Raw genomic sequence first — 22,855 nt, 5'->3', positions numbered from 1 at the left:
CTTTTTTTTTAGTCTCATCTGCTTTCAGAGTTGTGTTCAATCTTTTATCAGTAGAGTTGTGTTCCTAACAAAGTGCCATTCTTGTATTCAGATATTGCTATTTACCCTGAAAGCCATGAGTATGGGATGGTAGAAGTAAAATCACAAAATACTGTAAAATGAAGAATAGATGAAGGGGACGGAAGAAGAATGATTAATTATTAATTAAGGCTAGTATATAACTTGCTCTGTGTTCTGTCCATAAGTTAATGAGATTTTAGTATAAAACTTGGCCTATTCTGTGATGAAGAAAAATTGTTGGCAGAATATGCAGAATTTATACCAAGGGAAAATTGTACCTTTACTATTACCTTTACTTTCACACAATTATAGAATTACTGAGTAGTTTGGGTCAGAAGGGACCTTAAATATCATCTAGTTCCAACCCCTCTGCCATGGGCAGGGACACCTCCCCCCAGACCAGGCCGCTCCAAGCCCCATCCAACCTGGCCTTGAACACTCACAGGGATGGGGCATCCACAGCTTCTCTTAGCAACCTGTGTCATTGCCTCACCACCTTCAGAGTAAAGAATTTATTCCTTATATCTAATCTAAATCTATGGGGTTTTTTTTAGTTTAAAACCATCACTCTTTGTCCTATAATTATACTCCAGACAAAGAGTCCCTCCCCAGCTTTCCTGTAGCCCCCTTTAGGTACTGGAAGGGTGCTATAAGGTCTCCCCAGAGCCTTCTCTTCAGGCTGAAGGCTCTCAGCCTATCTGTATATGAGAGGTGCTCCAGCCCTCTGATCGTCCTCATGGCTCTCCTCTGGACTCACTTTAATAAGTCCATGTCCTTCTCATGTTGATGGCCCCAGAGCTGAATGCAGTGCTCCAGGTGGGGTCTCACAAGAGCAGAGCGGAGAGGGAGAATCATCTCCCTCGGCCTGCTGGCCACACTGCTTTTGATGCAGCTGAGGATACATTTGTCTTTCTGGGCTTCAAGCACACACTGCCGGCTCATGCTGAGCTTCTCTCTAACCAACACCCCCAGGTCCTTCTCCTCAGGGCTGCTCTCAATCCATTCTCCACCCAGCCTGTGTTTGTGCTTGGGATTGCCCTGTTCCAGGTGCAGGACCTTGCATTTGACCTTGTTGAAAGACTTAGAACTGTTTCTGGAGTTTAAGATATGTAAGAAGGACTCATTCCCTTTTATTCAATAATTTATTTATATGCATTGAGAGCATAAAAACTTGTTTCTGCTTATGTGTCTTTCAAGTGAAAATATATACATTTTTGGTCTCTTCTCCAAAGCATTAAGTGATAAGAAAAGAGGAAATATCCTTAAGTTGTGCCAGGGGAGATTAAGTTTGGATAGTAGGAAAAAAAATATTTACTGAAAGGGTTGTGAAGCATTGGAACAGGCTGCCCAGGGAAGTGGTTGAATCACCATCCCTGGAGATCTTCAAAAAACATGTAGATGTAGTGCTTAGTGACATGGTTTAATGGCGGACTTGGTTAACGGTTAACAGTTAACAGGTTAACAGTTGGACTAGATGATCTTGGAGGTCTTTTCCAACCTAAAAGATTCTATGATTCTGTGATTCTAAATGTGCAGGTCAAGACAGTTATTGAAGGAAAACAGAAAATCTCATGTCTAACTCTAGTATAAAGAAACAAAAATAAGGTAACTGATAATTAATAGCAGAACCTGGAAGTATGGTTATTTTAAATGGACAATAGCTCTTAATGCTTTCTCTGTGATTCATTTTAAGACTCTTGTGTAAATGTTATTGCCTTTTTTATTTTTATTTATTTTTATTTATTTTTATTTTTATTTTTATTTTACCTCACTGAGTAATACTGAATAGCTTTGTGCAGATCACAGTACTTGCAGGATTAAATGGAGAAGGGCGCTCTGCTTCAAATTCTAGATAAACAGACAGTAAAATCAATATGAATTATGGAACTGTTAGAAACATGGAATTGACTTCTTACTATTAGATGAAAGGTAGATAATTTACAAAGTTACACAGTAAGTGCCTGCAGTGGCTTTAACTAACCATGTTGCTAATCTCTTGCATAGATGCATAAAGGAACATCTACCAAAATCTGTGCACATGCATGTAAACAACACACAGTGTATCCTAATATCTCATCCAAGTTGGTTAGTCTCAACCACAACTCGTGTACCAATGTAGGAGGCAATGGTCATACCCTCAGGGCTGTTTCAGGGCTTCCTGGAATTAGTGAAAGGAGCTCCACCAGCTTCCTGAGATTTGATTTCAAGTGACTGGTTTCAAACAGAAGATTGGACTGAATACCTGAAATTATAAATCACAATATTGTATTGTCATTATATGACTGTTTAATCGTCAGTCATATAATCATTAAATGCATGTTTTGGTGATCAAGCTAATCTGTGTCCATTCATCCTGTGATGCTTTTTGCTTTAAAATTCAAGAGCATATTTACACACACACAAAAAAAAGTACCTGAGAGTGCATTACAGCACTGTAAAATATGAAAACCCAAAGCTGTGTGAAAAATGCTTGAATACAATAAGCAAGGACTGCATTTGCTCTCAGTCATCTAAGTGTCAAAATACCCCACTTGAAATCCATCATTCTAGCCCACTGCCAAGGTTAATGTGTACACTCACGCCTCACCAGATTGCTACGTGACTGCCACTACAAGCTAAATGATAGGTCCTTTGCAGTTTCCAGGCAGTGCAATCAATTGCTTCCAGCTCTGCATCTGGTCTCGGTTTTGCAAGCCTGGTCATTCTTGACTATTAGCTGTCTTATATCTTTATTAATCATACCAGTTATCAATTTCTTAGGTCAAAAATCACATTGATAACTACAATGATAAATTATGGTAATTACAGAGATACAGGCAAGAAAAGCCCACCTCAGAAAGACTGTAAGCTGAATTCAATCAAACCTTAATGATCTTTACATTCAGCAGTCACCATTTGATTGTTTGAGGACTGATCCTTATTCTTCCACCCAATGTCTTCCAGATACATACACACACACTTCAGCCTTTATTTTTTTCCACCTTCCTGGGGGCCAAAACCATAATTTCTTTATTATCTGGTTTGTTTGTTTTAAGACCCATACTAGTTGTACTTAATGAAGAGGAAGAATTGCTGTTTTCAAATGATCACATTACAATCATATCAGCTGTTTCCTGAATCTTCAGTAAGTCCTTTTTTATCATTTGTCCATAGTGGCTTCAAAACTGTTACTGTCTTTGCAATGCTAGGAGAAGCCACAAGTATTTATCTGTAATGATTTTGGTCTGGCACTACTATTTGCATGGAAGAAAATTCTTGTGTGTGAACAGTAGTATGTAGAAAATGAACATGAAAGGAAATTATTCTAAACAAATTCAGATTTCATTTGGAGAGAAGATTTTAGGCCACCAGGGATGTTTTCCAAGTTGTAATCATATTTGAATGAAGGCTTTCATTGACTTGTTAAAGGCTCTATTTAAGAAAATCTGGAAAGAATATAGCTGCATTGTACTGCCTAACTCACTATTAAAAATATCATTGAATATGTGGAGTATTTGTGGATGTGGAGAAACCTGGGAGAAAATCAGTCTATTAGTTTTTAGTTAGCTTAACTTTGTTTAACATAAGCACTCCCAGAGCTTCTACCAGCAGTAAAGACAAGCATGATCTCAAAGTCTGTGAGCAGGTCAGCAACCAAAAATTACTGTGTGCCAGCCCTTATTCTAACTCCTGGAAGGTAAATTGCACGTGATTGAGTTAATGACCACTAATTCAAAGGGCCTGTTTACTCACTTGCCTGGGGTAAATCAGTTAAGAATTGGGAAGAGTGATTAGTCTGTATTTTATGTGAAGAGTGCTCTGACTACAAAAATATTCTGGAAATGGTGAGATTGTTTAATATGAAAGGAATTGTAAGCAGATTTGAAAGAATCAGCCTCAATATGTAACCAAAAGCTTGGCGTCAAAGAAATGCAAAACCTTGAAAATATGAAAGAGGTATTTCTGTACTTTGGCTGCAGCAGATCTATAGATAAAGTACTATGAGAAAAAACAGGTAGTATGACCAGTCGAGGATATGAAAGAAAATGCATGAAAGATACTAAATTAATTAGAAACCATCACAAAACAGAAATCAGTTGGAAAGATGATAAGATTACAGATCTCTTTCATTTCAGAATAGAGTTTTCTAATACTTCGGTGATATAATACCTATTCAGATACTTCTGATAGTGGACATGGTGTAGTGTGTACCAAAATCACCCCAAAGTCATTTTTGAGGCAATTGCAGGTTTGGGGGTCTTAATTTTCCACTAGGTGTGATTTTTTCATTTCTTAACTGAAAACAGTCTCATCAGTTTCCAGTTAATTTCACTCTCCATTTCTCCTGCACCATTCACATTGACATGGTTCCTGGTTGCCAAATACTATAACGAAGTATCAGTTTTTAGGCTATTATTGCAGAATATTCACAGAAGGCACATTTTGAATTAATAAGTACTAGCATTTATTTTAGAAATGTGATTCTGGAAGTTATATTATAATATGCAATCAAGGAAAGTAAAACCAGACATTCAAGTAATATAAAGTATGAGGAAATCATGAACTTATCCATAAAATAATGAATTGTTTGAAATATACAAATATTGGTTTTATGTACGTTTGCCTCTCACTTTCTAAAAAGTCTTTATGTTTCACATTTTCATACTGTTTCAGAGTCATATGATCTATGAATATGCATTTTAAAAAAGAATATAAGAAAATTAAAGTTTAAAATAACAACTTAATCCCATTGTTTTGTTTTTAATGGCAAGTGGTGTCTCTTGAAACACTTATCAGATCTCTGTGTGTAGTTTTAAAGGGTCCCTGAACTTCTCACAAACTAGACCAAACAAGAGTTATTCTACAACTAATTTTCTATCATTTATTTGTATATATTTATATAAATAGACCAAAAATTTCTCAGGCCTATTCTTACTGCTAAACTGAGTACGAGAAACTTCCTCTAATTCCCTCATGACTTATGAATTATTTGAGAATTTCTCCCCACTGCAGCATTAATACATCTCAATTTGTCTACCATCCATATAACCATATCTCTAGCTTTTTTTTTAAAAAAAAAAAAAAAGGTATATTCCCGCCTGTAAAGTAAAATCTCATAACATCCATAATAAAAAATGAAGAAACTTAGACAATTACAAAGTATCCCTAATTCAGCCTTTTAAATAAAATCTCACATTATTTCTCTTTCAGTGCAGTATTTTCTTTATAGTCACATTTCAACCAATGATATCCATATCGTTCCTTGAAGAAAATAAAAGACTGCATGACAGTCAAGGAATAAAGTCAGTTAGAAAGAAATGGAGTAGCTGAAATGGAGGGACAAAAAGAAAAGTTTTCCAAAGTCCTTTCTAAAAGGGAGTAAAATCAGAGAGAGAAAAATTAAAGCCTCACCCCCTTTCTTTTCTTCATTAAATCTAATTCTCATTAAATCTACCAGGTATCTAAATCCTATCCACCCCTTCCTAAAGGAAGAGGGTAACTAACTTTCCAGCTAACTTGGAAAACAGATTTCAGATATGTCACAGTCTCATGCTGTTTTCATTTTGCCTTGTTCTTATTACCCTGAATAGCTTACCAATACTGGGAAGGTTCTTCACTTTTTTTTTTTTTTTCAATTTTTTCTTTCGTTAATGATTTTGTTGAACAGCACAGATCATAGCAGAGATTCCTGAGGGAACCCCAGTGTTGATTTCTTTCCACTATGAAAGCTATCCATTTACTTTCCTTTAGTTGTCAGTTGAATACTGATTACATTATTTTATTAACACTACAGTTATACTCCATAGTTTAGAGCCTAGGCAACAAGGTCTCATTCAGTTTGCCTTTTTAGGGCACCTTACTGAATTCTCATAGCTGTTCCTAGCTGACCCCCCCCACTTCCACTAGTTTCATTTGTGTGATATATGGAGTAATAATTCGTGTCAAAAAGATGGTTGATGTTAATAAAGAAGGGGGAGATGTGGGAGTGTGGCCACGGGGGTCGACAAGCCCCATGGTTGGTGATAACACCAGACTCTTAATGATGAGGCCATCAGGAATGTAAAGAGTTTAGAGGGCACAAAGGGTGATTCAGGAGACGCTATGTCGTCTAGGGTTGCGTGTTCTCCCGCAGTTATGGCATGGAAGTTGCTGGGGGTTTGCTGGTTGCCGGGCAAAGTTGTTTGACCAATGAAGAGTTAGTGGAAAAGGACTGCTGTGGGGCGAATAGCATAAGAAGGGAGCCTGTCCTCAGTATGGGATGCAACACGATATGATGAAGTTCTGTCATCAATAAAGTAGTAGCAGTTACTGATCCTAAAAGAACCCTGGTGTCCGTGTGGTCGTTACGCCACAAATGGCACCCGAACAAGGGCCTGAAGAAAACGAACAGGGACATGAAAAAACAAACAGGGGCATGAACAACAGGAACAGGGACAGGCTAGCAGAACAGGGACCAGGACAGGAGCAGGGACATTGATCGCCTAATGAAGATAGGTTCAGCCAAACTCAGCAAACAGCTCAAAGAAGCTCGTATAGAAAGTCACTGGAAATAGGCGCACTGGAGCTGGAAGGAAGCTCAAGCTGAGAGAAGCGGACCCGTGCACACAACTGCCCGTCGCTGGCTGAAGGTAAGCAGTTGCGCGTTATGGGGAATCATACGCCCTTACAAACAAAGACTGTCCTGGTAACCCTACAGCTTATTCCCTTTATTACAAATCAGACAGTTTATGATCCTGAAACATGGGACCAAACTGAGGTCAAGGTGTGGGACTCCGCTACTAAAAACGACAAGGTTGCGGTGGGATTGCTCGGCACCTGGCGAGCAGTCTCTGAGGCCTTAAAGAGCCGTGTGCGACCACAGTCAGAAACGTGTGGTTTGCCAGATAGTGAGGGAGCTGCGTGCTCGTCCACCGATCCTTCTGCTACACCATCGGCCCCACCGCCGCTACCGCCATCGCAGGCCTTTGCTGTTACGCCCCCTGGTGACCTGGACGTTCCTTTTGATCCAGGCCCTATGGGCCCTGAAAAGGAGCTGGACCTGTTTCCTTTCGATCCGGGAGCAGTAGGATGCATAAGGCCCGAAGGCCGAGTTGCTTAACAACTTAAAGCGAGACATATTGTTCCCACGACTAGCCCTGGAATTCTCCGGTGTTTGTAATCAAGAAAAGGAATAGAAAATGGAGACTGTTACATGATCTGAGAAAAATTAATGAAGTCATGGAAGATATGGGAGCACTTCAACTAGGATTACCATCTCCAACTATGTTCCCCCAGTCATGGACATTAATAGTAATAGACTTAAAGGATTGTTTGTTAAACACTTGCCAGAATTTGGAAAACTTTGCCATGTTTATGTTTCAATTGATACCTTTTCTGATTGTACATATGTATAGGCGTACTCGTGTTTCTTATGAATATGTAAAAGCAATGTTCTATATATTTAGAAAGTTCGGCGGCTGTGCATGCGTGTTGGTAGAGCGTAGACTCCCCGCGCACCCAGCGCTGTTTACTTGCCTTTTATCAATATTACTAAATTCAGATTGAGTTGTATCTTCATTTATAACAATTCGTAATTTTATTTTCTTTGGACAACACCAACAGGAAAGTACGCATCCTATGCCACAGCCAGCAAAAGCCTGTGAAATGTTTTTTGGAATATACTTTCATTTAAGCTAAGTCAAGCAACATCTGAAAACATAATAGGAAAAAATCTGCTTTTTTGTGTCAAGCTGTCTGCTAGTTGGAACAATGTAATGCCAGGCTGTCACTGCTGTACCTGTAGAAAGCTGCAGGTAAATACTATAAATTAGGGAATATTTTACATCATTCTGTTAATGAGTCTGTTCTCCTTGTATCTGTCCAGTCTTTATTAAGCATGGCATAACTGTAATTGTACTTCTGTTTTTCTGCTGATCTTTATTTCTAACTTAGAAAGAAATAAGGAAAACAAAAATACATTGCTGTCCTGCTAGAAAGCAATTTTCTGTTGCTATGGGCAACAAATCTCTGTTTACCTAATGGGTTGTTTTGCTACAAAGGGGAAAAATATCCCCTGGGGATCAATGCAGATTCTACCCTGCACTGGCACATTTTCTTATGACTGAGAAACAGAGAAGCTTCCAGAGGGTTATGAACTTCTGTTACCAGAAAGGGTTACTTCAGTTTGTTCTCTGTCCTGTTCTTCCCATCCTCTATTTTCCCCAAATGAGCACACACACGTCTCTTCTTTTTCTGCAGCACATTTTTCCACAATGGTTAGTTGTCAGTGAAGGTTTTAAAGACTGGTATATTTTCCTATTATACTGTTTCTCTGAGAAGGATCATAATGACAAGAGAGAATGGCACAATATTAATTCATTTGCATTATAACAATGGGAAGGAGAACAGAAAAGCATATTGTCTTCCGATTGTCTTGACAATGTGATGGGTAGAAGGAGGCCATAAATAGCCTGAAATGTCTCGTGATGATCCGATGAGCAAAATGAACAACAAGAAATTATGCCTTACACTTCATGCTGCACTTGAAGGCCAGCAAAAGCAGTGCTGTGAAGAGGTGACATATCATAGCTCTTCGTCTAAGGTTATGTGACTGTGACCTATAACAGCTTTGCAACTCATCTTTTCACAGCTGTTCTGCCTTTCTGGCCTTTTGTACATCTCGATTGTGAAGCTCTTGTTTATGCAGCAGGATGTATTCAGGCTTTCTGACAGCTGCATAAACTAACCTTCTTTGTCCCGCAACTAGAAGGAACAAGGAGCAAAGCACTGAGTCAGTCGTGGTATGATATAGGGCAACAGCTTCAATTATTAAGATTCCCTTTGTTCAACTGCCAGCAAAATCACTGCTAATATTAACAACTTTACCTACAACAACTGTATTTACAAGAACCGAAATAACCACAGTGGTATATCTGCAAAGGTATATCTTGCTGCCAAGTTACCCAATAGGTAAATTTAATTACCAAATGGGTAAATCTAGCTCATCATAGTAATATGGTTTTGTAGAAATAGCCTGCAGTCTGTAATTCCTGGAGAGGTTTCCAGCTCAAAAGCCTGAATAGAGAGCAGGTATGGAAGAAAAAGTTACCTGGCACATCTGAGGGCTTTTTCAAACCAAAAGATTGTAGTTTGGGTCATGCTAACCCATCCCTTAATGCAGAACCATGAAAGTCTGGTGTCTTAATGGCAATAGACTATGGAACTGAAAAAAATATGCCGTAACATTTTATAGACAGAAATATGATTTTAATTTTGATTTTATTTTTCCATTGCAGAAAAATGTATTTCTGGTGTTGCTGTATTTTTGATGAATTTCCTGGAAGTACTCTCAACATTGTACCACTACCACTTCTTTTTTCAAGATTCCCTGATGACTCGTTTTCAGGAGTGATAGGTAGAAAAAATATCTTTTTCTAATTTTTCATAGTAGTTATGTGATTGACTTCTCATTATTTTTGTTGTATTTATAATTGTTAATTCTTTTCTATACAGAGATAATTATTAACTGGCTACACTACAGAAAGCAGAATGGAGGAAATTGTTATTAAATCAGAGAATTAAAATAAACCATTAAAATAAACAAAACCTGCAAAGAAAAACAAACAAAAAACTCAGATGACATGATGATAAATTCATTGTGATATCAGAGAATAGAAGAAATGGCTTGTAAGCTCTCTTCCCCTACACTCCTACATACAGCATTAAAGTACTCTAGCTTTGCCTCTTAAAACTAGGGCATGCTGCAACTATGAAGGATGGTGGTGCTAAACTGAAATAGATATCTAGTAGTCGTTAGCTGAAAACCAAGCAGTTCCTCTAACCTCTTGAGAAGAATGATAATTTTTGTTCTATGTGTGTCCTCAGACCAGATCAGTTCCTAAAATACACCCAAGCTGCTCTGAGTCTATTCAAATTATGCTTGACTACACAAGGTGCAACTCAGGAAATTGGAAGCACAAATAATCTGCCCAAGCCAAATCTCTCTCCTTTGCCTTACTCTTGCCCCAAATCAGGGACTGTGCAACCACCAGCAGACCACAAGGCTATCACACCATCTTCATATTTTCTCAATGTTGGAAGAATTCACAATTATGTGTTTCCATATATATGTAGGAACAAAGTAGGCTGGAACATGACACCAATTAAAATATTCCTCCTTTTCTAGATTCAAAAATACAGCAATGAATGCTTACAAGCATATTGTCCCAGAAACTCAGACACAAAAATACTCTCTCACAGTATAATTAGAATCATTAAAACATATGTATCAAGCTGATGTGTAAGCATCTTGCGTGCATGAAAATAGGTCATTCCTAAAAAGTTTATCAGATTTTCAGAGCAGAAGAAAATGATCATGGAAGGATAAAAGTTTTCAGCAAAATCAATATGTGTAACCAAGGCCTTCCCACAGGATTACCACCTGTAACAAAATGGTACATCACAGCTCTCAAGTTACTTTTCAGCAACTTAGTCCTTTGTGGCTTTTGATAAAGCAAGAAAGATCATAATTCTTTAGAGTTTCCAAGAGCACCTGCAACAGGTAGGCACTACTGCTTAAAATACAGTGCAGTAAGCATGGATTTCCAATAATAATGACTCTTAAAAGTGTTTTCCCGTCACAGAAATCTGCACTTATTGATTTTCACTAAGATTGGATGCAGAACCAAGGCCTCTCTTAAAGGGAAACAGTATTGTTAAATTGCTTTGACTTTTTTAAACTGAGACAGAATAGAATTCTTTTCTGTTAGACTCTCAACATTACATATGAGCCTCTACAGTGGTATAAACAGAAGATGCCCATAAATATTTCAGTAATACCAGACTATGCTTGGCATTCTGAACATCTGTTTTGGTTTAATCACCATTCACGTCATGACATCAGCAGCACATAACTATTCTTTCAAACAAGTTCTTCCTTTAAACTTTTCAAATGCTGGAGAACAAGAAAAATTACTCTTGCCTATTGAAAACTGAATCTATCAAGAATTATGTGTTTTTCCTTTTTTTGTTTGTTTTGTTTTGCTTTGCTTTGCTTTTTTAAAAGATGCTTTTTATTATCTCTTACTATCTCAGAAGTACCAAAAAAACTTAGTACCTTAAATCTGTTCATTTTCAGTGAGCCTCTGAAGTCTGCAGAGTCAGGACACTGCTGCCTACTGCCAAAAGCAGCATGTACAGAGAGAACTAAGTGCTCCAAGGACTCATTGCTAATATAGAGACTTGACAGATTTTCCTCTTAGCCCTGCCTCCCAGCCCTACCAACTTCACATGTGTTATATGGACGTGAGAACTTTTTATAGATCCTAACTATACAGCACAATTCTTTGGTAAGCCACATGTTTACTCTGAGGCTTTTGCATACATGGAATTTAAAGCTAACTCACTTCATGCATTAAATATGAGATTTGTGATTCTTTCTTCACAATAATCCCAGAGACTAGACCAGGCTTTGACAGTTCAGCTGTGTAATGTCTATTTTTTATGTTGCTGTGTGTGCTTCTTACACCTTTAGCACTGAGAATGACTCACCATACAAACACATTTGGAGTGAGAAGAATGGTTACAGCCAGGGGACAAAAAACAGGTTTTCACCCATCCCAGCTGCAGGGCTGTTCTGTGCTCACATGCTGCAGACAGCCCCTTGTAGCAGAACTTTTAGCGTGGCTCTACAAGGTGCCACAGATCGTGACATGCTGTTGCATTAAAGTCAAGGACCTGAGTGCAGTGACAATCTCAGCACCTTCTCCCCCTGCCAGCGGTTTGGTTGTTCAAGGTCATCTCTGATATGGTGTGGCCATGTAACCTTGCTGACTTGTCGAAGACAGAGGTCCTTCTGCCCTTTGCTTGGGAGCTGCATTTAAGCTCTGGCTTGTGGCAGCTGTTGCCTGAGCTACACTGCAATCATGCCTCTGCCTTGGACTTGCTGATCCTGACCCTGGCCCACACAGCCTTGCCTTCATGGCTTGGACTTTGGCCTTATGTCATTGCTGTGGACTTGTCTGATCATCTAGACTCTGGCTGAGCATGTCTGGCATCTCCAGCCTGCCCCGCTCACCTTGCCTGTGGACAGCAGGCTTGGCCTGGGTCAGTGAGGCCCCTGCCTTGCCAGCAGAGGTAGCATTGCCCTGTCCCTTGCTGCTCCCTTTCACATGCTGTTCAAAGCTGCAAGAAAAAAAAATAAAAATAATAACAGGAAAGATCATTTAAAACTACAAATGGAACCACTTGTATTAGAGACAGCAGGAACTGAAAATAAGGATCGCAGTCCCACTGTGCTATACTATTTGTTCAAGGTGGCAAACAACTGCATAAAAAGAGGCCAACCGTATCCTGGGGTGCATCAAGCACAGCATTGCTAGTTGGTCGAGGGAAGTGATTGTGCCGCTCTACTCTGCACTGGTGTGGCCTCACCTCGAGTACTGTGTGCAGGTCTGGGCACCACAGTACTAAAAGGACGTGAAACTATTGGAGAGTGTCCAGAGGAGGGCGACGAAGATGGTGAAGAGCCTAGAGGGGAAGACGTATGAGGAGCAGCTGAGGTCACTGGGCCTGTTCAGCCTGGAAAAGAGGAGGCTGAGGGGAGACCTCATCGCAGTCTACAGCTTCTTCATGAGGGGGAGTGGAGGGGCAGGCGCTGATCTATACTCTTTAGGACCAGCGATAGAATCCAAGGGAATGGTGTCAAGCTGTGGCAGGGGAGGTTCAGGCTGGATATCAGGAAGAGGTTCTTCACTGTGAGGGTTGTCGCGCACTAGAACAGGCTCCCCAGGGACGTAGTCATGGCACCAAGCCCGTCGAAGTTTAAGAAGCGTTTGGACTGTGCTCTCAGTCATATGGGCTGAATTTTTGGGTTGACCTGTGTGGTGCCAGGAGTTGGACTTGAACCCTTTTAACCCTTATGGGTTCCTTCCAACTTGGGATATTTTATGATTCTATGAAAAAGGAGTATTTTAAATTCTCTTTAGATTCTAACTTCTCCTTCCCTATGATGACTTATTAGCTATTGCTCTGAAGTTACTGAGTAAGTTTGAGATAACCTGACACTTTCTGGAAAATCTCCCCTAAATTATCAGGAGCAGCTAAAAGAATATTATCTATATACTTAAACTTTTTTTTTTTTTTTTTTTAAGAAAGTGAGAGTGACTTTGAACTTTTATCTGTATCCTGAAAGTGTTAATGACATATCCACGGTCTCGCTAAGAATGATAAAATGAAGTTCTCAATTTAAAGTGTTTTAGTCATTTCCAAAATCAGTATTAACTTAAAAGGTGAATGCTGAATCTCTGTTCCTAATCTGATCCAACAAAGTACGACTTTTTTCCCTACAAGAGTTGAAAGGAAAATTATGAGCAATATAGCACGAGTGTACACATATGCAGATATGAACTTTTCTTCATTAAAGAGAGATCAGATATTTAATGTATGTATTTATGCTACTTTTTAGCATAAAAGTTTGCACTTGTATAACTTTTTTTTTTTTTTTAATAAATATTTATCCCATCATGATCTGATTTGGAAGACGTTAATCTTTTTGCCAAGTTCAAAGAGAGGACTATTTCTCTGTGTGGACTATAGAATAAAACTAAATTTCTGACTGTCAGCTGGTTAGTTTTAGGTTTGTGTATGTTCACTAATACTTCAAATTGTTCTCACAATGTATGTTTTAACAGTCATATTCTACTGTTTGTGTTATTATTATACACAATCAATGTCTTTTTACAGCTCACAGAAAAAAACCCACAAAATTCTGTAACATCAATCTGAAAAATCAATAGTTTTAAACATATTCTGAAAGGCACCTCTAGCACAGATAGACAATTTAACTTAACTCTGTATTGTACATAAGGAAATAAAAAATAATAGTAGAGTCTTCCAAATAAATAATTCAAAAGTTAAGAAACATCACAATTAATTACCTTTATAGCTTTAAATTAACTTTTTAATGTGTACATATTCTTCACCATTTGTAACATAAGAAAATCATTGCTCTTCTAGCTGGATTGCTGCCTTATTCAGGGCACCAAATGAACAATTAGAAGTCATTCAATATTTTCCTTTATGCTTGTGCCAGTTATTCCCAGTGCCTTAAATTCTGTACTATTTGAACACATTTCCAACAGGAGAATTTTAAAGTTCTTTGATGTTCATCTCTGGCATCTGAGTGTATCACAAATGTTAAATGATTAATTTCACCTTATTTCTGAAGGCATAAAAGAACCAACACAGATATAGATATAGATATATTTAAGTTTTGTACTTTAACACATTAAAAAAGTTTGAACTTAATGAAGATGGGAAATGGATTTTTTGTAACTCCTGTATAAGTAACACCTGTTAGTAAGCAACTAGTATATTCTTTCACTAACAGAGAGGTGCTTTGAATTTACTATTTCCCATGCCAGTTTTTGGTCAGGTGTTCCATTCACCAAACTGTCAAATAGAAGCTGTGACTGTTTTGAAAACTCAAATTCTTACCTGTAAAGATTAAGACAGGTCCTTCCTTCCTTCCTTCCTTCCTTCCTTCCTTCCTTCCTTCCTTCCTTCCTTCCTTCCTTCCTTTCCTTCCTTCCTTCCTTCCTTCCTTCCTTCCTTCCTTCCTTCCTTCCTTCCTTCCTTCCTTCCTTCCTTCCTTCCTTCCTTTCCTTCTTTCTTTTCCTTTCTTCCTCTCTTTCTTTGCTCTGTTAAGGATTTAAAAGTCTGTTGCTCTATTATGAATGCTGTAATTACTCCCATAAACAGTTATCAAAAAGTTAAGTGCATGTTCTGCACCTTGTTCCACGTGTTCACTCTGATTATGAAGTGTTAAATGAAGATTTACACTATAGCTGTTTTTCTTCATAATCTTTGTAATGTTTTTCAACATTTTCCACATTTTAATTTCCTATTTCAACCAGCAATTTCAATGCATGAAGATACAGGGACACAGAGTGATATGTATGTAAACATGTATATGTATATATACACATATATATATGTATGCATATGGGACACAGAGTTAATGTATGTCAATAAGACACCAAGTCTTATTTGACTCTGCTTTGTTTAACATAACGTTCCCTCCCTTTCACGTGTACATGATAATCTCTCATTCCTAAAGAATTGGACTATCATAGTAGACCGTGTGATGATTATTTTCTTTCAATCATGTTTCCAGCAGGCAAATTAAATATACATGTATAAATTAAATATATATCTTATATATATATTATTTATCATAAATCTGTGTTATTCAAATTGCTCATTTTTTATTGTTGAGTGATTTATAGATTGAATGGATTCCCCAGTTCCTTATGTTTCATAAAGTGTTTGCATGTATGCAAACCTCATAGATATTCCACACCACTGCTTGCTAAGATGTATATTTTTTAACATACTTTGCACATGTTTATGTGACTGCAAAGCCTTGGATATGTACCTAATCGTAAACAGAAAACAATATATGGAAGAGGCAATGCATGGAAATAATTGAGATGTCTCTGGAAAACCAATAGTTCTCAAAGAAATTTAGGATTTTTATTTATTTTTTTTATATAAGGAAATAATCTTTGTTTCTGATGGAATTGGACATGTAAAATGGTCATGGATACTTTTTGCAAGAACAAATCCAGCTTACAAAGTCAGCTTTCCATCCTGCTTTTTTTCAACTTCTATGTTCTTGGCTCCTTCTGTGCTTCCTGCCCAGTCACATCAGATGTTCAGTTCTCTGCTTGGGTCCCCCTTACACACCACAAAAATCCCTGTTCGGATGCAGTTGCAAGGGGCACATTGGGGAAGTAATGTCAGATCTAGTGCAGTTGGAATGCAAAAATTGCTCAAGATAATAATATGGTTGTGGAACCACACATTTATATATTGTGTGGTTATATATTTTTATATATATATACTTATATATATATTATATTCACATATTGAGCAACCTGTTCTAGTGGAAGGTGTCCCTGTCCATGGCAGGGGGGTGGAATTAGATGAGGTCCCTTTAACGTCCCTTCCAAACCAAACCATTCTGTGATTCTATGACTCTATCATTTAGTGTATGGAATGGGAGCAAAATTCAGTTCGTTATTAAAACAGCACACATGATAAATGATGATGCTTAATTGCATCCTCTTTCTGATGTATGTGCATGGTTCGAGAATGTTAGGTGTTACAGCTGTCCTAATCTGCAATGTCAGGTAGCAAGTGACATTCATAGATCTTTTCAGGAAGTAGGACATCAAGTGCTTATCTGCTGAGAAACATAATTACATTTTCACTGGTTGTCTTGGGTATATCCAAAGGAATTAAGCTGTGCTCGGAAAGGAAATTCTGGAGAAATTATGCAGTAATCAAATTCTCTCTGAATGTATTTATCCACATTCCTTTTCTGTATAGTTTCACAGATATTTAATAGCGCTTTTTTTTTCCTCTGAAATCTAGTTAAATGCCAAAAGATGTATGCATGCAGCCTATTAATATGCAGTATCATTTCATAAAAATAAAATAAAATAATAAAATAAAATACAAAAATAAAATAAAATAAAATAAAATAAAATAAAATAAAATAAAATAAAATAAAATAAAAATAGGCCTGTGAGCTAGCTTTGAGAATCCACAGCATGGTTGGTTTTTTTTTGTCTGTTTGTTTTCAAAATTGGTTCATGGTTTGTGTTTGTACAAGTCCAGACACATTGCTGTGTAAATCTAATCAACATTTGATAGTTCTCTTTTAAGAATTTCAGGTTTCAGGTTGCTCAAGCTAAATCCCTGATCTGAAGAGTCATTCTCTGCTAAGAAAGTCTGTATCTGATTTATGTGAAGTGCCAAGCATGGTGTTTGCATCTAAATGGCATTTTTATATAAAAGAATTCCAAAAAAGTATTCACTGGAGAAATAAGGGAAACTCAGGAGACTGCTGATGCTAGAAAAGCCTCATGGAAATAAGAGATTTGATCATACAGTCATACAGAGATAGAAGATTCTAAGCAGAAAACTCCCAATGTAAAATCCTCATTTTATGGGAATGGTATACAAGCCTTCACTCTGAAAACCCAAATCATAGACTAGTTTTGCTTCTACCTTAAAAAAAGTTTAAAACTGATGATATAAACAGAAATGGCAGGTGTATGAAAATGTCAAGGTACTAACAGAAATGGTGGATGACATTTATGGGCAAGGTTATTGCACCATTTGTAGTAATTATCAGTTAATTCAGCAGCTCTGTGGGAGTTCGTGTATAGAATTATAAATTTTGACTTTCGTTCATTATAAATTTTTGATTTTCATTAGAACTAGATAGGCAACCTCTTATTCTAAAAGCTTTAGCTTGTACTATCTGAAGCAGATTCATATCACCTTCATTACAAACACAACCCTAAATGTGATTTACACATACAGTGGTACTATGAAGTCCATAAGGCTTTTAGTTTTCATTTCAGATATTATAATGATAGAAAGCAAAAGTAATCCCATTTAGAGAGGGTCAAGGGGAACAAAATGAAGAAAAGCAGGATAAGGCTGTCTGGATCAGAATAGCATGGGAAGAACTTTCTTTCTCAGCCCTCCCATTGAAACTGATGAGTCTTTAGTATACATCATAGACATCAGCTAATCTGATTATCATGTTTCTAGTTCACCCATTTGGTGAATCAGTTAATTGCATTACATGTTAAACAGCAGGCATTCCCAACCCAGACTAGTGTTTGTCTTTAATGATAGAATTCTGCTTTGTTCATGTTACTCTTGGGCAGAGCCACCAAGCGTTTGAAGCCCAGGAAACTCTGATAATTGGAGTGGCTGCAGGGTTTGCTTTCATTTCTTGCAGTACGTATGTATGCTAGGGCTACTGTCAGTATTGGCTTTTCATCAGTATGACTCAGACCTACCAGGAGGTGATCTTTTTCTGTTCTGGACATCTTCTGAACTCAAAAGCATTGGCAGCAGAGCTAACAAGTCAGGAGCAGTTCTCCAATTAAAGCTCATAAAGGGGTGGGAAAATGATATATGGCTAACGCCTAATTGGATAGTATGTCATATCTCTCAGCAGCTGTCATTACTGTTACTAACCTGTGTGAAATATTTCCTTCTAATTCCACTTTTTTTGAAGGCTGGAAGAAGTAAAACTGTATTCCCTTTTGTTTTCCCACCATTCACTTCTGTAGTCAGGTAAGAAACTGAAAAAAAAAAAAAGTTATTAAACATGAAAAACAAATCAAACAAGCAAACAAAAAAACATAGCAGAGAAACCTTGTTCAGTTTTTACTCTAGGTATTAAATGTCACCAGTCTGAGGCATGATATCTCTGAGGACCAAGTGACAAAGATTTTACAATTTACTGGCACACAAACTGAAACCAGAGAAAGCCAAAAGTAGCTCTACTTCGTGTTCAATGTATAATAAATATGGTGCAATTAATTGAACTGGGATTTATTTATTTATTTTTATTATAAAGAATTCCTATAAAAACGGAAAGTAAAGGGTTCCTTGTAGTGGTGAAGATGTTCAGTCTCTATCAAATTCTGTTTCTGATTTAATATCAATGCACTTTTGAATAGCAATCTGACCCTTGGAGTAGCATAAGTCAAACTATGGGTAGATTGCTTAGCGTGGATATCTGAGGGGTAGCTATCTGGACCTATACTTAACGAGAGGCTGGAAAATAGGTGCTGATTTTCAAAGTGTTATGTAATAGCTTGAAGGCCTCGACACAAGGGCCTATCCCAATGACCTGAAATGTGTTCTTGAAAGTATTTCTTATTTTCCCACATATTTGATAATGCCTACATTGTGCATCTTAACAGCAGGTTCATATGTGTCACTCAAAGGACATTCAAATTATATGCATTTGTTTCCATTCCTGCAGCCCTGGTGGTACACCAGAAAACCAGCGTGAGCAGGGAATGTGTAGTAGATAAATCTCTTCAGAGGACTAGGATTGGTACAAATGCCTCTTTCAGTGCCCCCAAACCTGTCATGTTAGGGGATAAACATTTCATGCTGAATGAATCAAAATTAGCATCCCACAGTTTGCCTCCAAAGAAAGTTAGAAACAATTTCTTTCAGTGTGTTGCATGATATCTACTGATTGCAAATTTAACAAGTTAGTTCTACTTATTTAAGGTAAAAGTCTTGTGTTTATTAAAGAAAGACACACTATCTGTACTGCATAAATCACTGCCTCAACTATAAAATCATAGAATCATTTAGGTTGGAGAAGACCTCTAAGATCATCTAGTCCAACTTTTAACTTAGCACTGCCAAGACTACCACTAAATAATATCCCTAAGCACCACATCTACGTGTCTTCTGAAAACCTCCAGGGATGGTGACTCAACCATTTCCCTGGGCAGCCTGTTAGTGTTTGGGAGAAGAAACTGAACCCCACCTCACTATAGTCTCCTTTAGGTTAATTGTAGAGACTGATAAGGTCTCCCCTCAGCCTCCTTTTCTCGGGGCTAAATAGCCCCAGATCCCTCAGCCACTTCTCATAAGACTTGTTCTCTAGACCCTTCACCAGCTTCATTGCCCTTCTTTGGACACAATTATGTCCTTGATTAAACAGACCTTGGTCTATTTGGCTGTCTAGGCCTTGGTTGTCTAGAGACAGCCTTTGCTGTGCTTATGATAAGTCTATGTTTCTGTAAGAGATTTCCCACAACATGGCTTTTGTTTGTAGTTACAAAAAGAGACTAACTGCTTCATTTGATACACTTCTTTAATGTGTCTTAAAAGAAGCAGTTCTTAATGAGGGAGGTGGACCAAATGTAAGACTTAAAGGGATCACAGTCTGTTTTTCAGTTTTCTCACCTTTTAAAGTCTCGAAAGCCTTATGTCTACTGAGAGGGTAGAAAACTCACTTCCCCTACAGACTGAATAGATTAGGGGCTAAACAAATTCCTCTACAGCCTGTGAAAGTATAGTTTGACTGCATATTCGTCTCCCACCAGGCTAATAGGTAGATATTTTTGAGGCTTTGTTTTTTTGCTGAGATGATGGCACTCTGTGCAGGCTGCTTTGCAATTGAAAGCTCTCTGGTGCATAAAGCATCTGCTGACCAAATGGTGACATTTGCTTAATTTTAATTCTGATAAACCAGCCTTCCAAGAGGGAAAATTCAAACTATAGTAATTACTAATAAATCTTTCTTTTTCCTGCCTCCTTCTCTTGCATTGTACAATGTCAAATACAGTGAATTGTAAGTAGTCATTGTGAATGAGAAATGGCTGCCCACATCTTCCATCTGCTTCCCCACCATCATCCAACCCTCTACCACCAACACATCCTCTAATCCATCACCCTTTGCCCTTGTCATATAGCTTTTGCAATGTCCCCACAAGAATTCACAACCTATGTGTTATCAAATCCTCTGGATGAGAGCAGGGCAGCTTTTGAACACACTGAAAACAACCTGTGGTATGTTCATCTCTGCTGGGGCATGCTCCCCAATATAGGCTGTAGAAGTAGAAGCCATCTCAGCAACTTCAGCTTTATTGACAGCTACAGAAGAGGACTGGGAACGCTTTAGCTCTCTTTGGTTCACCACTAAAGACATGGCAGTTGACCATGCTGACAAGTCAGGAAGTACCAAGGAAGTTCCAGAAAGGCCACCCTCACTTTGTCTTCTCTACAGTTTCCTAATTTGTGCATTTTAAATGCTTTAAAAAGGATAGATAGAATGGAAAATGTTTGGTTTATTTATTTATTTTTTTAAGCTAAAAAGGATGTTTCTGACTTTCTGAAGCATAGTTTCTATGCAATAAAAATTGAAAAAAATTCCCCACAATTCATAATCCACCCAGGCACAGGAACTATGATATCAAATCACAATTCAAGGTCTTTCCTAAAAGCTTCTGCGGGTGAGCCATTCTTAGATCACTATAGACACTAACCTCACACCAGTATAAATAACTCACAGCCAAATATTCTGCTGCCAGCTTGCATTTATGTGCCTGTGTAATATGTAATGAAATTCATGAAACAATGTTACAAAGATATGAAAAACAGTCAAAAGACCAAGTGCAGAACAAAAATGGTAATGTTCAAGGCTGGAACATTCATAATTTCTAAAAGATATTTTACATTCCAGGCTGAATGATTTTTAAGCATGAGCACACTGTTAAAAGGTCAGTGCACATAAAAATAAATAAATAAAAGTTTTTTTTTAGCTGTGAAAAAAATAACCCCCCCACACTTTTTCCAAATGATTAAAAGGCAGAAAGATACAAAAGAAGGCAGGTATTCTTTGGAAGTTACACTTCAGTTTTATGAATATCTGTTTTCACATAACTGTGTTACCCAAATAAGCACCTAATTCCACTAGTTTCTGAGCAAATCTAAATAATGTTTTCTTATTAAAAGTAGTTTGTAATGAAACATGGCTTGAGAATGAATGATAGCACATTACTTAGTGATTTTTTCTGCTTTAAATAAACAATCTGCCTCCAAAAAAATTCCCTAAGATACATTGATTTTTTTTTGAATGCTGTCAACTTCATCCACCATGCTGTCTTCATTTGCTAGCTTTCTAAAACAAGATAGCTCAGAAGCAGTTACCATATTTTCAGCTATACTGGTGCTGTGGAGTATTTACTCTGAGATAAAAAATATCTTGAAATGGTCTTTCTAATTACTTTAAAGCAACCTGGTGGAGTTAATCTGACAAATCATCTCATCCCAATGAACACATCTAAAAAGGAGCAGATAGGTTGGAATCTAAAAATCTCTATTACCATATGCTAGTGTAAACTGAAGCTGCCTGGAAAATATGTTGATTAGCACAAACACAACCCTTACACTGCTGGCACACACCACTTTTGGAGCAAAGGCTGGGGTCTCCATGTGGCATCGTGATGCGGTGTTTTAACTTGCCCACTCACCTGGCTCTACTCCATATATTGCTGCAGCATGATATGGTATTGTTTCATAGGGGAGCTTTGTGTGGTTTCTTCTGCTCCTGTGAACAAGAGTAAGGGATGCTAAAATAAATATTATAACATTATAATATATTAATAACATTAAAATATATCAGTAATATTTAATATTATATAATAATATATTATATGATAATATTATAATATACTAATAATATATAATAATATAATATAATATATTAATTATGTTATAATGATTAATAATTAATAATAATACCATCCCTCTGGTGGCTGTTGTGAAACTGAATTAGCCAATACTTCAATATTTCTTTGAATATTGAAAGCACTAAAAAATGATCTTTTTTCGTGTGTGTGTGCATGTGATTGCAAAATAATGATGTGCTAACTAGCACATTTAAGTAGAAGAAAATCTATTAAATTAAATCCTAATGATCTGTATGCCTGCATTAAAACTAAGGTGGAATATTTCAATTACCTGATTTTGACAACGTCCAGAGTACATTCTTCAAATTCTGATTATTAATACATCTTTTAATACATCTAGCAAATTAAAATGTCGAAAATGATCATGGTGCATTAATTATGCCCATTGCTCTGCAAATTTCATCACATTATTGGGTAAAGGAGAAGACAGTGAGTTACAGCTGTTGCAGCTGTTTACTTTTGTTGTTGTTGTTGTTATTATTATTATTATTATTACTATTTATGTGACATAATTATGAGTACAGATATGCTTGAAATTCACTTTGAGGGCATTGGGTGTGTGTGATTCTTCAGAGCTAGTGAGAAAAAAGCATGGAATATATGTGAGATTTTGCAGGATATGCTGAATTTCCAATAGCTCTAAAAACTGACTAGAGATATTCTCAGGGTTCGTAACACACACCAATGCACCCGCATTAAATATAATCTTAGACCGTACTTATTCAAATGCATTTTTTTAAATATGT

This window comes from Anser anser, assembly GCF_964211835.1.
Source record: "Anser anser genome assembly, chromosome: 1".
Taxonomy (NCBI): domain Eukaryota; kingdom Metazoa; phylum Chordata; class Aves; order Anseriformes; family Anatidae; genus Anser; species Anser anser.
Note: the sequence above shows the minus strand (reverse complement) of the source record.